The following is a 6,000-nucleotide window of genomic DNA, read 5'->3' on the forward strand; positions in this document are numbered from 1 at the left end:
GGGTTTTTCGAAAAAAACCCCCGAACCGGATCGGCTGGCCATCGGTCCGATTCGATACATCCCATATCGGCCCGATACGGTACGGCACGGCGAACCCTGTTCCTTGGTATTGAACTAGCTTACTCAAAGAAAGGTATATTTCTTTCTCAAAGAAAGTATGTTTTACATCTTTTGATAGATATTGGTCTACTTGGAGCAAAACCTTGCGAAACTCCTATGGATCCAAATGTCAAACTTATAGTAGATGAGGGGGAGATGTTTACTGAACCAAAGAAATACAGAAGACTTGTTGGAAAACTCAACTACCTCACAATCACTCGACCAGACATTACATTTTCTATGAGTGTATGGAGTCAGTTCATGACAACACCCACTACTGTACATTGGGATGCCTTGATTGTCACTTTGTGAGGGAGAAGATTCAACAAAAGCTCATTTCCACCAATTACATACACTCAGAGAATCAATTGATCGATTTGTTTACAAAGAGTCTTACCCGGACCAGGATTGATTACATTTGTGACAAGCTGGGCATGATTAATATCTATGCTCCAGTTTGAGGGGGAGTGTTAAGAATAAAACATAGAATCATGATGAATATCATAATGAGTTGTCAAGATCATGACTACTATGGTAAGCATGACCTCAAAGATTTTAAGATCAGAAAATCATGACTATTATGGTCAGAATATCATGGTTATCCTCAAGAATTCCAAGATCAAAAGATCATGGCTATTATGGTCAGAATATCATAGCTATTATGGTCCTAAATATCATGACTATTATGATAGTGATTACTATAGAGATTCCAGGGTCAAATTTACCATACTTGTTTGATTATTAGATACAATTGTATAGCTTCCATATGTGTTTGGATACAATTGTAAAGCTATCATAGTAGCTATTCCCTTTTTAGTCTATTTAAAAAGTTGTATTCATGAAGATGAGAAATACAAAATTATATTTTCCATTAACAAAATTATAGTAACAAAAGCTGAACCTTCCTGTTCTATAACGTCTATATGTAGTTGGCTCCTATCAAGCCACTGTATAAATTCACTATCTACCCACTCCATCCCACATTTCCTTGCACCACACACCCATGCTAGTAACTTTGTTTCAGCTGAACCTTCCTACACATATTTTGACTCACCATATTTATAATATATATATATATATATATCAAATGGGGTAAGTGGCTCACTAGCCTCATTTTTCACCAAAAAAATACATGGTTCATTGCAAAGAGAAGTCCATGACTTAGTTGATAAACATCGTGCATTGAACTAAATTGCATGAAAAATTATGGAGATTAAAGTTGTGAAGTAAATGATGTTATCTTGAACAGTGCAAGCAATACTTCAAGTGAACCTCATGGTTTTGACTTGTTATCACCACCTAGTTACTTAAAGATGCTATTTGTGGTTGTTGGATGATGCTTTTATGTTGGTCACCCCTCCCTCTTCACTCCACCAGTCTTCCTTAGCGTTTGCTCAGGAGATTTCACATTCAATCGGCAGGGCTATCTCAGAGGAATTTATTATGGCTATCAAGGTAGACATGGAGAGAGCTTATGAGCAGGTTCATTCGGTTTGTTTCTAGAGGCTTTTACAGCCTTTTGAATTCCATCCTCAATTCATAAACTAGATTAAGAGCTGTGTCAGTGTACCTTCTTTCTGCTTTGATCGGTGGTGTTCCCTCAGTTCACTCAACCATCAACCTGCCTCAAGGCTATCCACTGTTGCCCTTTTTATTCATCCTTTGTGCAGGTATGTTATCAAGAACTATTCACCAATCTGTGACTACAGAGAACATGAGAGCATTTCAGCCATCTAGAGAAGGCCTAACATTTCGCAAATGTTGTTGGGAGATAACTGTTTACAAGTTTCTAAGACAACTATGCACTCCCATAAGCTGAAGAATGTATTCATAGGTTATTGAACCCAATCAAGTGAAGAGCTCAATCCTTCTAAATTGCATATCCCATTTTAGCCTTTCCATGCTGATCAACACTTAGAAGAGTATAAGCAGATGATTATGGGTCACAGTGAAGCGGGGGAACTGGAACTATTTGGGTATTCCTTGGTCACAAGATCGTTCACACATGACATATTTCAACCCACTATTGGAGAAAATTTAGAATAAAATGGGTTGAAAGTGGAAGCCTCTCTCCTTTGTAAGAAGGGCCACATTACTACAAAGTGTTTTGTTGTTCATGCCAATATACCAAATGTCAACTTGCTCTTTCTCCATTAAGTACCATACAATATCAAGTAATTCAAAACCTTCATATGGGGGGTACACAATAGAACTAAGGAAGCTCCATCTAGTGGCTTGTAATGCTGTATACCTATGTCAACCAAGATCAGAGGGAGGCATTAGGCATTCGAGGCATCGGGCCCTCATGGGAAAAGACAGTAGCGAACCTTGTTTTGCAGCCAATTCTTTACGAAGCAGGGCTATTTAACATGGAAAAAAAAAATTCAGGACGTTCATAGATGGCTTAGACCTAGTCACTACTGTTTTATAATATCGAGAGCAGTCTGTTCTATGGTGCATTTGATACAAAATCATTTCAGATGGGCCTTAGGCAATGGAGATACAATTAATGATAAATCTTAGCTTTGGATTCCTACAACTCGTATTAATAGGTCGCGTATACTCCTAAACATCGATTACATGATAGATAATCTGATGGGTGCGGACCTTATAACAACTAATAGAGAGTGGAATCTTACTAAATTGCAGCAGCAATTCTCTCCAGATCTGGTTCATTATAACTCCTCTATGTGCAAGTGGAGTGACCACTTGGTCTGGGGACGAAACAACAGCCTGAAGGTGAGAACTAAAGAGGTCTATTCTCTTGTAAAACAGCTTGTATTCAAAGGGACTATTAGCAATTCTAACTGGCATTGCAAAATTGCAATGACACCATGAGTCTGCTATTTGGAAATTGGATAGCAGAAAATTCAATCCAAGTCCTTCCTAATGGAAAGGTTCTTCTTGATCACAAATAACTGAACTGTGACCTGCGTCCAGGAGCATTAGAAGACAGAGACCATATTTCCTACACTGCTTAGTTGACTGCAACATACTGCAACACATGGTTGATCCTAGGTGAAAGAGGTTGCCTGCCACATGCTCCTTATTCAATGGAAGATTTCCAAGCCTTCCCTGTCAGCCCCATCCTCCTCCTGTACATTGTAGCATAATTGGTTACAATTGCTCGATCTTACAGGCTACCTGCAAAGGATGCCTGTTCCAATCGAAGGCTTTGCATCTGGACAACATTGCCAAGTAGGCTGTCTTCTTGGTTGAGAATTTGATTGTCCTTCAGCAACTCAGATTGAGATGTTGGCCATCTAGGACTGCACTGGTTCTCCGAGCCTCTCTCCTTTCACACCTCTGTTAGTCTCTTGGCAGTCCCCACCTCAAGGTCAATTTCAATGGCTTAGTCAAAAAGCACTCAGCTGGAGCAGGATTCCGGCTAAGAAATGAACAAAGCAAAGCCATCTTTGCTTGAGTGCATAAACCACCCATGCATATGGTCATAGAAGAAGAGCTCGGAGTTGCTTGGAAATGGGTGTCAGTGACCTTCCACACCTTCAAAGCCACCAGGATTTGGCTCAAGGAGGACTCATCCACAGTCATCTCTTGGATATCTCATGCCTCTACTAGTAGCCCAATGCATAACCCTTTACTCCAAGATATATAGATCACACGTGACTATCTGCCATCTTCAACCATCATACATTTTTCACAAAGGGAATCAACTGTGGATTGGTTGGCGAATGCAGCAACTATTAGTGATCAGACTTACCCAGGCCAAGACCGCTATCCTAAACAATTAATGAGTCTGCTAATGGCTGATAGTTATGGTTGTAAATTCTCTGACTCGATCTGTTCTTATTAAGGCTTGACCTCCCAATTAAAAACAAAAAAAAAAGGAAAATAAAAAACACTATGTAGGCAATTGAGGTTCACAGTTTTTGCTCATGCAGCCAACTCAACCAATCTCCCTAAACATGATCAGACCTACCGATCCACTACAATGACATCTGTATTTTTTTCTCTTTTCATTTCTTCCTCCCCCGTTTACTTCTCCTTTTCATTATCCTTCTCTTCTTAATTATTTTCATCTCCTCTTTGGAGGCCTACCAAGGCAGCTGTCTAGCTCTTATAATCTAGTGTTCCCTAGGTGCTTATTTGGATCCTGATGGTTAAAATAATGAAAGTAGAAATCAATCCCGTACCATTCTTAATGCCTCTTTTCTTCTTGTTGAAAAAAAAAATCAAAACATTAACTATCTAAATATCACTCTGGTCCTCAAAATATCAGGAAACATCACCATAAAAAGAAATGCCTAAATTAGAGGATGGGAAATAAAGCCAATTGTCCTAAATTTAGGACATTATTTCCCAAGCAACTTCAAAACTAAACTAAAAAGATTATCAAATCTTTTTAAGTGAGAATTCTGCAGAAAACAAGAACTTATTGAAAATAGCCAATACTATAATGACCAAGCCAATCAGCATCTAAATAAGTTTTGAGCAGGAGATATAAAACTCACTTGACATAATAGATTGTGCTGCAGTCACATTACAAGAACCTCCTTTATTTCAATCTATTCAAGCGAAGCTTCTCTCATACTGCCTAAGGAGACAAGCATGCCAAAAAATTTGTTGACACAAGTCTGTAGCAAGGATACCATTGGCATTAGAGCAGTCAGAAAGATGGTGAAAGAAGGGAGGATCCAAGAGTAGCGTGGGTCTAGATGCCTTGACCTTCAAGGACTTTTGCTACAATCATCCTATTGTTCCAAGAAGATAGATTCAGATAGGGATAAGGATATAGCCTAAGCTACAGTAGTAAAACTCTAGTTAACACTACCCCTAAGAAAAAAGCTACTGATAAGCTAAAATAAGATAAAAATGCATTGTTATGTTGGATTGTCAAAGGATCCTTTATAGAGTAATGACTTCCATTTATTTATACTAAAATATAATAACTATCCACACTGATGGTTGCTACCCATGTCTGGCCTTCAATTCTAGCGGTTCTGGTAACTAATGTTAGTTGTCAACTACCACGCACGTTCATTAGCACGATTGCTCCACACCAACTGTCAGAAAGATAATTATATCTTATCGGTCTTGGCTCTTCCAATATGCTCATGTTGATCCTTTCCTTATTCAGTCTACAGTACAATCTTCATCGCTTAGAAATATCTTGAAAACTGATTCGGCCACCTCAATCTACTTTTACAAGCTATCTGACTTCATACACCCTGTATTGTGACTGATTAGGGCCACACTTTGATTTATCGGCCTACTCATCAGCATCCTGGCTTGATTCTACCTCCTTGGTTTGTATTGTGGCTGAATCTTATCCATCTCAATGAGTATCACTTGATTTCCATCTACTTTTATTTTATCTAACCTTGTCCACATGGCGCTTACCTACACCTAATCTAGACGGATCATCGGACTTGATGTGGACCATTTCAACCACTATAAGTAGAGCTGGATAGGATTCAGGAGCAAGATTCACCACATCATGAAGCCAAATCGCAAGACAAATTTTCAAAGACCATAACTTCATTATACAATGCCTGATTGAGATGATCTTATTTTTCAAATTAGATAACTTTTCAAGATGTACAACATAGTGTCAATTTCTTCTGAAGTTGAAATGGACTGAAATTTCATCATTTGGACCCTAAAATGTGCCGATCAAACAAAAAATCTTCTTTTTAGAAAATTTTGACCGAATACATCTTTCAATCCGAGAAGAATTAGGTGGAGTGATAAAAGGCAAAGTTAATGCAAGAGTTAAGATCCATCTCATGTAAAGTATTAGCTTTTTTTTGTTTATTTCTACTAGTCATAGTTTGCCGAACCTTATTGAATCGGATGGTTCAGGGCCTTCAGGCCATCCCAAATCGCACCGATGGAATACCAATCCAGTTCCAATATGAAAAACAGCACAGTGGCCATCTC

Source organism: Elaeis guineensis, chromosome 8 (assembly GCF_000442705.2).
Source record: "Elaeis guineensis isolate ETL-2024a chromosome 8, EG11, whole genome shotgun sequence".
NCBI classification, from domain to species: domain Eukaryota; kingdom Viridiplantae; phylum Streptophyta; class Magnoliopsida; order Arecales; family Arecaceae; genus Elaeis; species Elaeis guineensis.